The following is a 14,382-nucleotide window of genomic DNA, read 5'->3' on the forward strand; positions in this document are numbered from 1 at the left end:
TATTATCATATGAGAAGGGATCTCATCCTTCAGTTATGAAAATTATAATTTTTAAATGTATTACCGGAGTTTGCATGTGGCCTCATTCTTAATTAAACTGGTACAAAACAATGTTATTTAGGGGCAACACTTGGTGCAGATATTACTGTCTAATGACAGCATCTAGTTTTATTTGTTTTTTGGTTTTTTTTTAAACTAAACATTATTTACTTTACAATGATTGATAAGCAAGTTCTGCAACTTTTATTAATTTGTTGACACTGAGCTTCTTTAAAACAGCAAAAAACCACTATATCATGATGTATAAGAAGTAGTATAAGTCAAATTAGCAAAAGAAATTTGTAATTTAGAATAAAATAATAGGCCAATGTGTTTTAAGTTAACAAAGTCAGGAGTTAGGGCAGACAGATGGACAACTACTAGAAATAAAGCGATCAGAATAGCTCAGTTGAGCTTACAGCTCAGGTGAGGTTAAAGTCTATGATTCTATGGAGAAGTTTGACAAAAAAATTGACTACAGACAGACAGGTTGATTCTAATATACTCCACTAAAATTTGTTTGTAGGAGCATTAAAGCATTGGCAACAATACATAACCTGAGGGACTCAGGTAATTTTTTAATTTAAAAGAGCAACAAACGCTGAACAAAAAGTGATCAGAAAGCCCACAGAACCTTGTCACATGTACAATGTACATATATCAATCTACGATTTATTTGGACCATGGTTTTTGAAATATATCAGGATGATATCACATTTGTTTAATGAAATAAGTTATTTTTGCATTAATTTTTGAAAAATAGCGAATAATTCCATCAAGTTTCATTGTTTCAATAATCCTGATATAAAATCATAAACATGCAAATCTGTAAAACTCACATGTGTTAATCTATTCATAGGGAAATCTTCAGCAGGCCTATCTGTCTATTAAGTAAATATGGCAGAATAATAAGAATACTGGATACATGTTGTTTATGCTACACAATGACTCATTTGTATTTTTAAACTAATTTTTTAAAACATATTATCTGTTTGTACTAGTGTTTTGAAAGTACTAGTAAAGGAGAGAAAATCTAAATAAAGATATATCAATACAATATTAACATGCAGCATACACAGCAAAATGTGCCACATACGTTTCACATACGTTAAACGTGTGTGAAACGTATGTGACCTCACGTACGTTTAACGTGATTTAAGTACCACGTGTGTTTAACGTACGTTAATGAACATATGTGAAACGTATGTTACACGTGTGTTAGACATACGTGATACATTCCATATGTTTTACGCATGTGGATCCAACGTACGTTTTTCACATGAATTACATACATATCGCATGTAAATTGCTTAAAATTAAATTTCTAGAATATTTTTAATTTTTCAGTTTATTCTTGATATACTTCATCTTGCTGCTTGAATCATTTCAATTAATTACTCAGTAACTTCAGTGGATCTTTGGAAACAATCATTTTGCATTTCAAGCTACTTGTTAATCTAAAATTAGAGTTACAGAAAAAAGACAGTTTCGAGATTAAAAATGAATTTAATTCCTTGAATGATTACATTTAGATTTATATTGTTGTCATTCTTCTGTGCTTTAATAGTTTCTGGGAAAAAAAAAGAATTTTACATTAAATTTTATTTTATGATAAAGTAAATTTACAAATGCCTCGGCTGCTTTTTTATTTAACAATATTGTTAAAGAATAACAAGGGCAAAATAGAAGGTCAATCACAAGTATTAGTTTGAAAAAATAATTTTTTACCTCCAGTACATGTATATTCATCCTGATTTTTGTCCACCTCCAACTTCTTCCTTTTTAATGTTTTCCCATGACAATGCTTGTTTGAACTTCTTTCTAAAATATTAATACAAACTTAAGTACATTCAATCATTAGAGTTTTTAAATACACGATAAAAAATATAATTTATTCATGTAAGCGGAAAACAACTTATACAGGTAAATATTTTTTATGCAAATAAGCTTGAATCATTTGGGTGAAATGATATTCTAAAGTTCACTTACACATAGTTTCACATAGCCCCCAGAAAATTGGGTTTGTGTGCGTGTGCATGCATTGGGGGGGGGGGGGGGCAACTCCTTGATATTTCACTTTTTATATGAAAATTTAAGGAAAATCTTTGCTGCAACAAAAAAAAAAAATAGGGGGGTATTGGGTTGGGGGTGACTGGATACGTGTCTGTATTAATCCTTATCCTTATCTAAATTGAATTACCTTAATCTGTCCCTAAATTAGCAACCACATTGCAACTGTCTTTGAACTCCGCGAAGAACTTTTGGATTCTGGATCATTCATTACAAAATCTTCAGGCTACATCAAAACAGATCTTTGAAACTTCAGTATTATATCCATTTGCTACAAAATATAATACATGCATTAGATATTAAATAGATATATCAAAATTTTACACTTACTTACTAAGAAATACAAATGTACATGTAGGTGTCATGCAACAGATTATCATTAATGATCCTGAACACCCAGTGACTTCTACTTTTAATGAAGTATGTCATAGAAATCCATACCTTTGAGTTATTTATTAGGTTGGATTTGTATGGAAAAAATTTCCCAGCGGTGTTGATGACCCTTAAAAAAATGTTTAAATTGTGAAATGCAATGGTATGTGTACTTACATTATGATTTTATCAATTCAAAGAGACATCTGTCATTGACTGTGTTAGCTAGTTTGTGTCCATTTCCAGGGATATGTCAAGCAGCCAATGCATGCCTATAAAAAAAATTCAATTACCATGCAATAAGAATACAATTAATAGAGACAATTCAATAATTATTTCACTTAATAGTTGCAATGGAAGACCTACTCGTTTCTTTCCATAGGCTTTGCTCTAGTTTTTCTCTACTTTCAAAAATTTCAGTTTTCAAATGCGTCTTATCCAAGATCGACATATATTTTATGGGTTTTAATAAGTATTGGTTCTTCTATATTAACTAAACCAAATAGCTGCTTAGTTGTAGCTCTCTGGGGAAACATCATTTTTATCGTCATTAATTCAACCCGAATTTTCCCGGAGAACACAGTTACAGCTCCGTGCTACATGTTTACTCTTTTGACATCGGTAATTGTACGATATAATTTTTAAACGCAAGTAAATAAAAACGAATACTTGACAATCATTACCTCTGCTAAATCCATCCTGCAGTTCGATCTTCTGCCTCCGTGACGTAAAAATGTGACGTATATTTTGTCATCGACAAAACTAAAACCGATTTCGTATTAATTCCGGATTCGTTATCGAATTAATTTTAAGAAGACACGTGGCTTCTGTTAATGAAACAACTTTATTTATGCATAGTTAAAACCAATAAACACGCACAGTAGCAAGGCTTTTCTTCACACATGTTCACATGCATTCATTTCAAAGACATGAGTGATAAAGCAGCATCAGACATGTACATGCAGATCATGCGCGGATCCAGATTTTTTTTTTCCGGGGGGGGGGGGGGGTCCGAAGGATAATTGTGTTTGCCCGGGGGGGGGGGGATCCGAGGCATATTTGCGATAATTTTACTGTGTAAATTTCATTAACTTTCATTTTCCGGTGGGGGGGGGGGGGGAGTTGGGATCCCTCCGCCCCCCCCCCCCGCCCCTTAGATCCGCGCATGCAGATAATTTTAATGTAAAGTTATTCAAATGCATGCCTTCAGTTCACACATATGTAAAACATATATATTATTAACTCACGTGTAACATGGTTTTTTGAACTCATGTTAACCATGTGTTTATTAACATATGTGTAACATGTGGTTGAGATCTACATATGTAAAACATATGGTTCACATATGTTTAACATATGTAAAATCTAACGTATGTTAAACATATGTGATGTTGAACGTATGTTATCACACGTATGTTAACCATGCGTTTCTCAACATATGTGTAACGTACGGTTAGACTTCACATGTGTGTAACGTATGTTTAACGTATGTTGTACGTGTGTTAAGTTCAAACATATGTGAAACGTATGTGGCACAATTAGCTGTGTAGAAATCAAGTCAATACACAGTTAAAACTCAGGAGAAAGATTTACACAGATTATGGTTTATCTGACTTTATATTTTAATTAGCTGATGGGATAAGGGTGCATGTAACAAACCTCTGATATAATTTCCTGCAATGACCCCATTTTAGTATTCTGTAAGAAAAGTAGTCCAAGTAGTAGAGTTATAGATACAAAATAAGAGAGACACACATACTTTAAGCCTTAGGAAATAAAACCAATGTAAATAATTTATCTAGGATAAAAACTTGATAAGATACAAGTCAAGTTAATAATATCCATGTAAACTTTTAAAATTATTATTTCTGACTTATAATTACTGGTATGTTTGACAATAAACTGTCATCCTATCAGGTTAATTAATTGTGTTAATGATAATATTTGATTTTAACCAGACAGTTTATTGTCGGAAAACGAAGCGTTTAACTTTGCATTAGAACACTATTGACTAGATTTAAGTGTAAAACTGGCAGATATGAGGCGACTTGAACACTTAATACTTGTTATGACAAGGGATAAGAATATACAGATTTAGTATTGAATAATTCTAATACATACAGGCAAAAAGAAGCCTCCACTGCCTTCCATCATTCCGTCTACTGTAACTACCTGGAATACTACCTATCAAACAGTATTTTTTAAATATTTAAAGACACCAATTATAAAGTGATGAGGCACAAACACACTCTGGTCCCATTTTATCTGGCAGGTTACAAAACCGTACAACTGTGAACTTGAGACAGCAACCCTTCAGAGATATATTAACTGTTTGATGTATACCATGTTATACAATGACATAATGATAGGAGATTCCCAGTAATGTGAAAATTACTATGATTGTGATAAATGAATAATAAAACTATGAAGTGAAAGCCACTTTTGATTGTAATTAACTTCCTAGAGACAAATATTCTGTACAATCATAGGCCTCTAAATTTCTATCAATAAGCCGATAAATGTAGAAGAGAAAGATACATGTAATCATATATATCCTGTCTATATATAAATACAAATACAGACAGGGTATAAATACTTCTCTTCCCCTACATTAAGCGGCTTATTGATAGAAATTTAGAGGCCTGTAGTACAATTAAACTATATGTACATGAACTGTATATAATATACTTATAGTGTTTAATTACTTTAATTAATTTCTTGGATGCATATACTCTATGCATTTAAATACGTAAAAATGACGTAATACATAAGTAATTGTATATGTTTGCATACATATATCTATGTTCTAAAGTTTACCTGCACTGATTCACATATATGACTAGGCCTATCACATGCTAAAAGTAGGAGTAAACTTTTGTAACACAGGTTCAACATTAGCGTCGTGAAATAGATCTACATGTTTTATTAACAACTCTGCAACCCGAGTCATTCGTGTTTTTCAATTAAACTCGCCCAGTGAGATTCATTGGAGTCATATGATGTAGATCTAGATTGTCGTCGCAGATCGTCTGATTCATGAGAATGTAAGAGTTTTCTGTGTTTCACTGTGTTTCTCTGTGTTTCTCTGTGTTTTTCAGGGTATTTATTTTATTTACATATCAGTGTACTTTATTTATTTAAAGTGATTGCTTTATTTTGGCCTCTAAATTTTGAATCCGGGATGGTCCGCACCTATTCTGTTTCGCGCTGAGATGACTCGCACCTCGAGGTTTCGCACCTCCCTCGGAGCGAAACATCTCACTGTACTAAGATATTTTTCTCGTGTTATTATTGCTCTGAAATTAATCATAACCTATATAAAAATCGAAATAAGTTATAAAAAAACATTAAAACGTTGTTTGCATCTTACTGGCGTCGGGAGCAAATTGAAAGTGTGTCTGTCATCAGAATCCTAATCGGTAAGGGGGGGGTGGGGGGGGCTGGGGGGGGGTTGTAAACCTATATTTCCAAAACAAAAAATCTTTTCTGTCGGAACCCCCCCCCCCAAATCATGAAAATCCTAATCCCTGTTGGGGGGGGGGGATATACCCATGCTTCCAATAAGAAAACTCTTACCTACCAAATTTTTTTTAAAATAACGAAATATATGCCCCACTGGTTCAGACACCTTTGCATCTATAACCGTTAAATCAGGGACAAATACGTCCCTGCTTAAATGCGCCGCTAAGTATATCTTGTTTTAGTTTTCGTTGGGTTTTTTATGAAGCCTTTGAAGCCATAACCTTATTATACAGGTTCAGAACAAGAGGTATTAATTGTGTTGTGATAACAATTATAGCATGCGTTTCACTTGAGATTTACCTTACTGTTTTTTTTATGAAGAATTAGGGGTGTTAAATTGCAGGTAATTAAGTATCACCACATATCTAAAGGTGGGGATAATTAAATTACCGGTACATAACTTTTCTGCTTTAAACTTTACATTACCGCCTCTGCATCCATTCAACTACCATTTGTGTACTACTCTTAAATAAATGTAATGTGTGATATTGTTTGATAATTTCCATTCCCATATATTTATGAATTAATACTTATGTCAACAGGAAAAATATGAAAACTAAGAGTTTCCAAAAACCAGAATGTTATATCAGTCATTCGGACTGATGACTTAGCATGTTCTACCAATCGCAACTTCTCGGGCCTTTCCGGCAGGCACAGAAAACACCTCGAATGTATTACCTAGGCGTCCATGACAACCCCCCGTTTTGTTAAACGTGATATAATTATAACACATTTTACGATCTGTTGAGATGTGAGCTATACTTCATTAAAGTAAATTTGTGGAATTATCATTACCGGGCTACAGAACAAAGCAGTTGACTATAAAAGAATATTGTTATTATAGTTAGCCATTACATGTATCCCTTTATTAACAGTGGGCACACATAAAACACTTATAAAATGATACCACTTTATAATGACACCACAAACTACGGGTACTCAGACATCGAGAGGATGTAGGTAAATCAAATATTTCCTCTTTCTTGTAAAATCTACTTTCATTTTGGGAGTCGCCAAATGAGTTAAGGTATTCTCTTTTAAGAAGTGGACAGACATAGCCTGCATCCACCTCTCTTTGCAAGCCCTCATATTAACATGTAATTGTCAGAACTAAAGACGGTCTATGCTTCGACCCATATTTCGACTTATAAATAAGTTTCCCTGACTTTTCGTAACAGACCAGGGAGGTATGTACTAACGGGATAGGCATGCAACTTCTACATTCGCCATGTCTACTTCCCAAACTATCACACTAACCTTGACAAGTTTTTAAAATTCTTCAATTTTTAATAGGTTGTTCATTTCCTCTGTAACTTTTTAAATCGTATATATATTGAATTAATTTAGAAACATCGATTTTTAAGTAATCTCCAAAATGGGGCAAAAACGGGTCTCTGGGTTTTGAGAACTCTGTCGTTATTATGATCAGATGAGGGTTATAAAGTACAAATAACAATTAAAGATTAATTTCAAGATAGTTTTTTAAAGGTTTTATATTATCAGGAAAAATATGAAGTGAAAAATTACTTACAAAATTACGAACCACATGATTTTGGCGAGACTTGTGAGAGCTGTCTATCCCGTTAGTATATATACGTCCCTGTAACAGACATATTATTTCTACATCTTAAACATTAATGCATGCATATATCATAAATAAATCAACACTAACCCACTGTCAAATAATTTTCTCAACTTCTACAGTCTGGCTTTAAATTATTGGTGGTTCAAAAAAGTAGAAAATTTATAATCGAAAAAACTGCATGGAAATACCACTTTATAATATTGTGACTCATTATCTGTTTGTACATTGTAAGATGAAGTTGATATAGTACCATTTTGGCCTTTTTATTTAAATAAGTTTCCAATTTTATCAGAAACACAAACATTTAATCTGCGCTGACCTAGATAAACAATGTGATACAAGATATTTAAACCGAGAATGTATGAGTTGAGAAAATCGCAGCACAGTTAAGGCTGTCAATAAACTCCGTTCAGACAAAAAGTACGGGAAATGTGCATTATGACATCACAGTATATTACAAACCTCGAAAGTACTTATTAATCTATTTATTAGTAAAATTAACTTATACTAATCTTTTAATTAAAAACAACAAATGCTATTACTTACAATTTTGATGTCAGTTATATCGTACACACTGAAAAATAAGCGAGATGTCGTTCTCGCTGTACTACAAAATATGACGTCATATGCTTCAAAATGACGCATTAAGTTAAATCATTGAAGGCTATCGTGCAGTTTTATAGCGAAGAAAAATAAATGTCATACATTAACGGAAAAGTATAAATGAATATTTGTTTAAAATTATTATTAGTAGAATGCTACCTATATAGTCTTATTTTCATTTTGTTAAAAGTATGCATCGTATAAAGAAGACACCTCGGTTTTGTATAAAATATCGTATATCTAAAATCTGAGTACCTAAATAAATCACTTAATTGCAAGGGTATACACTTACCTGATCCCGACAAACTTTTACTTGAGAATTTGAAATATGCTATGTAACTTCTACGATCCTTGTTAAATCTTACAAATTAATTATTTTTTAATGAAATTAACCCGTGACCTTCAAAATTATTCAACATATGCATTATAAATTACGGTTTCTACTAACAAATATTCTTATCTTAAAAATTTCGCACCGTTTTTCAAAATCTACGATATAACATCAAGTTATTTCATAATTCAGTTGTGAATTTTGACAGGATTATGCCCTTGCAATATTGAATTTTTTAAATGACCTCAAAACCACAAATACATCTGCTTGTACCATGCGACTGCCATATCACGTGACCACTATGAACATAAAATATTGTACTGTTATATATATATTTCAGAAATATATTGCATTTGAGTGACTGTTATTGATTTTAAAAAGGACATGCCAGATCAACTAAAGAATACGTGTTTTAATCACAAAAATTTGCCCATATTTTTATTGACCGCCTTAACTGTACTGCGATGATTTGTTAGTTAAAGTTTTCAATTAATAAAAAATCATAGGATTTTCATAATTAGGCTGAAGTGCTTTCGAAAGGATACATATAGTTTACATTAATCTAAACTTATCAAACGGATAAAGCAAACAATGCATTAATGTTTGTGACATATATATTATGATATAGTGTTTACTTTTAGGTGTTTTATCCTCATTCAAGGTAGAAATAACTGATCCAGTTTTGGAAAAACATTAATAAATGTAGTATAGTATGAACATTAATTTTATTTAACTAGACTTTGACCCGTGCGTGCACGGGTTGACATTGCATATCGGACACTTACGAATAGGTACATCGACACAGTTTATTATTGAAATTTGCATGACAAAGCTATAAGCCTACAATAATGGTATTAATTTCACTACACTTTCCTTAGTTTGGTAAATCTAACTGTGTCTCGGGAAAGGCACTCCCCACAGTTAGAATGCATCCGTTATACCCGTAATGTAGCAGAAAATTGCAGAATCGCTCCGGAACGATTATGGAGAAAGTTAATGAAGTTGTCTTGAAAATAACAGTCAAATTCATCACAACAAACCTTTTTCAGACTGCAAATACCTTTTATCTAAATATTTTAATCCACAGAATGGAAGAATTCAACACCTTTTCACCAACGTACACGTATTCTCTTTGTAAAACTGGGTCCGTAGGACATTATTCATTTTTACGATAAAACATATTCTATCTTCATTCTAACAAATATAATGTAACGTTTTCGCATGTAATCAAATATTTTTTGTCATCACGAAGACAAAAGTAATTAAGTAGATACATGTACTTGAAATGTATATTTGTTATTTTATACTTTCTCTCATAAGAAATCATTAATATATATGAACAGAATATATAGCAAAAGTCCAATGAAAATTTACCCGTATATGTATTATCATTTCTGAGTTTATTCATGCAGATGTGATATTGTGGAAACGTAAACTAAAGATCCCGTTAGCGTGAATGTATTGCGCAAGCGCAAGATTGTAAAATCCGAAAAATCCAAGTGATTTCCGGGAATTTTTGAGGAATTTTCGTTGATTATTAATTAGCGAAGCTTAACTGAGAAAAAATAAAAACAAATTGGTAATCTGCAGGTACCAATTATGTTTAAAATATATAAAACAAAAGACAGTATTCTTCCGATTTCTCGGTATTAAAGACAAAAAATTCGAGTCTATTATTTTAATATAGTAGTATAGATAATGATAAGCAGTAATTTATTCAGTTATTAAATCTCTCATTATTTTCCCAGCATTGGTATAACTTGAATGAATTCATTTGTATACATTATGTTTAAACTGTGATTTAGATAAGAGTTAACCTTCTCTCTGACACTACTTTAAAAGTGGTTATGTTGATTGTATAGATTTATTAACTTTTTAATCCACTAATCCCTTTCTTTTCTTTCAATAATAGTATAAATTGATCATGGATTATCAGTTTAAATACAAATATGAAGGTTGATTGACCTAAGTTTTCGGGACACTACTGCTTTTAATTAAGGTCAGACGACACGTTCCTCCATTTTAGATAACTTTTTCCAGGAATTTGTCAATGGTTTACTACTACTTTGACAAGCTTTCTTGCAAAAAATCAGGGTACCTTGCCAGGCATTTCTGCAAAGTACTAGAGTATGCATTATCCTATATTATCTTCTTGACAATACACTTGAATTGCTGATATAAAAATAAATACATCTACAGCACTGCGAAATTCACTATATTAGAAAAATATCTCCGCCGGGGCTTTGAACTCACCAACTCTAGAACCTATATGCTTCTGGCGGTGCGCGGCCACGGTTCTAACCACTCAACCATCTAGACATATAGCCAATTACAAGTAAATTTTGATCATTTTTAAAGTATTTATAAAATTAATATTTTTTATTGGAACTCTTTATTACGAGGAGATACAAAAAAGATTCTCGAGGAACGTGTTGTATGACCTTAAACACAGTCTCACTGATCAAGCAAAGTGAAAAGGGGAATAACTGAATTTTAACATGAAAGGAGTTATTGCCCTGTTCACCTATACTTAAAACAAGCCAAGTTTTTAATAAATGTACAATTCAAATATCTGTTCTTAAATGCTTATGTTTATGTTTAATATGTTTAATGAAGCTGGAAATGCACAGAGTTATTAATTATCTTGATTATTACAAAACAGTTCCAAACACACAAGTTAGACAAAAGATTAGTGTGTTAGTAATTCTCTCTCTCTCTCTCTCTCTCTCTCTCTCTCTCTCTCTCTCTCTCTCTCCCTCTCTCTCTGTACTTTTGCTTTCCTATATGTTTTAATTGAAATTTGGTGTATAATATTACTTTGTGTTATACATTACTGGTGTGTAGAATTGTTTGGTGTCTTTATAGGTTTTAAGCGTATGATACACAGAGAAACAGTGGATGAAGTCAAGAAAAACAAAATACATATGTGGTATAGTATTCATGAATTTTTAACGTATATATGAATTTCTCAGTAGGCAGCTGATCTTTTTGTTTCTTGGTCACTCAGGAGACCTATTGCAATCGCTCGTCTGTCGTTGTGTGTCATTCATAGACATCATAGTAACAGCTCTTAAAAAAGTTATGAGGGCAGTAGTCATTGTGTTAGCCATGGGGTAAGAACTGTTAGGATAGGCCAAGGTCAACATTAATTTCTTACCAAGGTATTGACAAAATAACTATTGCCCTCATCCTTATTTAAGGTTTGTTTTGTCAAACAAGGGAAAAGTATATTTTTCTGGTAATTTCAGCGCTGGGGTATTGTCAAATTATTTTCCCCAGGGACAGTCAAATACTCCGCCAGTGTAAGGGGGAAAGTCATTCATAATCCACAGTCAAATACTCAGCCAGGGTATGTGGGAAAGCCAGTCATAAGCCACAGTCAAATACTCAGCCAGGATAAGGGAGAAAGCCAGTCATAGACCTTCAGCAAATTGTCAAGTGACCTCAAATAAACTGTATTTCTATTTTTGAACATATTTGATAATTAGGTGAGAGTAAAAATTGAGAGAGAAAGAGAGAGAGAGAGAGAGAGAGAGAGAGAGAGAGAGAGAGAGAGAGAGAGAGAGAGAGAGAGAGAGAGAGAGAGAGAGAGTTTCTGTGAAAAACAATGCAAAAACAATGCAAAATTATTGATTATTTCCTGAAACGTGCTACTACACCAGTTGCACAGTTCGCTACGCTTTTTGAACGGTACAGTTCGTTTTGTAGGGTACGCTTTGTGAACGGAACGGTTTGCTTCTTGCACGATAGCTTTGCTAAAAATAGCTGCATGCTTTGTGACCGTTTTGCGTGTTTTTTTAATGAGGTAGGCGTGGCCTGAACGCTTTGATTTTTCTCGATGAAATTTTATTTAGTTTTTGCCTCATCTACTTCAGCAAGGTGGTAATTATGACATGTGATAATGATATATTTTTTGTTTATTTATATGATATATTACAAATGTATTTAATCTATTTAAAATTAGAACTTCCATCCATCCCCCTGTTTTTGATATGTTTCGTGAAACGTGTATTCGGTGACAACCTAGAAGCGGAGGTAATTTTTATTTTGATTAGTCTGTTAGCATTAGTATTTATTAATTTTAAATAAATGTAATCATTAAGATAGATTTAAAGAACTGTTTGACTTTAATCCGATATATTTTTGTTAATTCAGCGAGTTGATAATTTTACAAAGCATCTTAAAATTAAATTTCTATATATGTACTTGATTTGAAGTCATCAAATATTTCTAATCTATTGAAAATTGCTTTGAAAAATTGCCCCAACTTTATTCCGATATTTCTTAAGTTTCCTTTATTGTTGTCTTGATTCTCGGCTAGTTGTTATTTTTACAAGCATCTTTCTTTTTCTTTATTCTTAATTCGTATGTTCATTCTTTATTGCGTACTACTGTAGTACTATTGCCGATCAAATTCCCTCGTTGAATATACAATATAAAATTACACGCATTAATGATAAGATAAACAATGATTTTCAGATAATAAATCTTAAAATCAACTGTTATATAGTTTTTCGACACGAATTTTCATTCATTCAAATATTGATTCCATGATTTTCTGCATTTTTTCGTACACTACATGTAACCCGTCATTGCTTTTCTTTTTTGAACTAAGATCGCCTGTATAATCAAAATATGACTTAGTTTTAGCTCACCTGAGCTGAAAGCTCGTGAGCTATTCTGATCGCATTTTGTCCGTCGTCCGTCCGTCTGTCTGTCTGTCCGTCTGTAAACGTTTTACATTTTGAACTTCTTCTCTAAAACCGCTTGGCCAATTTCAATAAAATTTAGCACAAAGCATCCTTATGGTAAGACGAATATAAATTGCAGAAATGAAAGACTGATCTTTATTCAAAGCAGAGAAAACATCGAAACTGTGGGAAAAGGGGGGTTCATAATTAAAAATCTTCTTCTCAAGAACCACTGAGTCAAATTCAACGTAGTTTAGCATAAACTATCCTTATGGGAAGGAAAATATAAATTGCAAAAATGAAGGTTTCAAATTTCAGTAATTATAAGACAGAGAATTTGGGTCAATCAGTTCGGATTCGGTATTCCATATCTCAAAGCCCTCTTTGAAGCGACCATTTTGAACGTATGAGAAATGGGCATAGATGAAGTTGGTTGTTGTGGTATAATTTGCGTGCGAAAGGAATATTTGAAACATGCAAAATACACTAATGCCGATTTTGTGAAGTAAATTGAGATTAGATATTCCAATGCGTTGACATGTTCATCTTTGACGGTGGTTTTAGTTAGGGCCCTGCAAGGATTTCCAGGTGCCCTATAGTAATCACTCTGTCCGTCCGTCTGTCCGTCTGTCACTCTTCCATCCACAAATTTTCTGTTTTTTTTTCTAATTACTTTTTTTATGGTTGCCCAATTAAGTTCAAATTTGTTATGGTAGTTCAGTAGGCAGAAATACATATTTTGATGCAAAGTTTGGTTCTCTTTGTCTTCTGGTTTGGAGCTGGGTATGGTGGGGTATATTCCTTAACTATGCATAAGAATGGATGGGCAAAGAGAGAGAACTGCTGAGAATGTTACCATTGTATACTTGGAAGGCTGTGCAATATTTGGTCCTTCTTTGGGATTAATTAACCTTCCACAAGAAGAAAATCCTAAGCTTTATCTGTATCTGTCACATTGAGATTAATTACTGCACTGCCTGTGTCTGCAAATGAACTTTGTTTTGAAGTTAAGGTCAATTTTGAATGATGTGTAGTATTGTGTACATTCTTTGAAATATGGATTATATAATATTCATACTTTATTTTGGTTAAAACATCGTACACAATGATTTATGATAATTTTATTGAATTCTAAAATCAAGATAATTATTAAGATATACTTTTTCACT

At 32.6% G+C, this 14,382-nt stretch overlaps 2 long non-coding RNA genes across 2 annotated transcripts; one reads left to right on the forward strand and one right to left on the reverse strand.

Annotated features, from left to right (window-relative positions):
- Positions 1-1,417: 1,417 nt before the first annotated feature.
- Positions 1,418-3,451, reverse strand: LOC128168608 (uncharacterized). Its single transcript, XR_008241420.1, has 5 exons — positions 3,165-3,451; positions 2,659-2,753; positions 2,240-2,380; positions 1,768-1,860; positions 1,418-1,609 (listed from the first exon to the last, which is right to left on the reverse strand). It is a non-coding gene; the product is annotated as an uncharacterized LOC128168608 (long non-coding RNA).
- Positions 3,452-5,398: 1,947 nt separating this feature from the next.
- LOC128168609 (uncharacterized) lies at positions 5,399-11,460 on the forward strand. The gene is made up of 3 exons (XR_008241421.1): positions 5,399-5,525; positions 9,164-9,227; positions 11,388-11,460. It is a non-coding gene; the product is annotated as an uncharacterized LOC128168609 (long non-coding RNA).
- Positions 11,461-14,382: the final 2,922 nt, after the last annotated feature.

Source organism: Crassostrea angulata, unplaced genomic scaffold, assembly GCF_025612915.1.
Source record: "Crassostrea angulata isolate pt1a10 unplaced genomic scaffold, ASM2561291v2 HiC_scaffold_18, whole genome shotgun sequence".
Classification (NCBI taxonomy): Eukaryota; Metazoa; Mollusca; class Bivalvia; order Ostreida; family Ostreidae; genus Magallana; species Magallana angulata.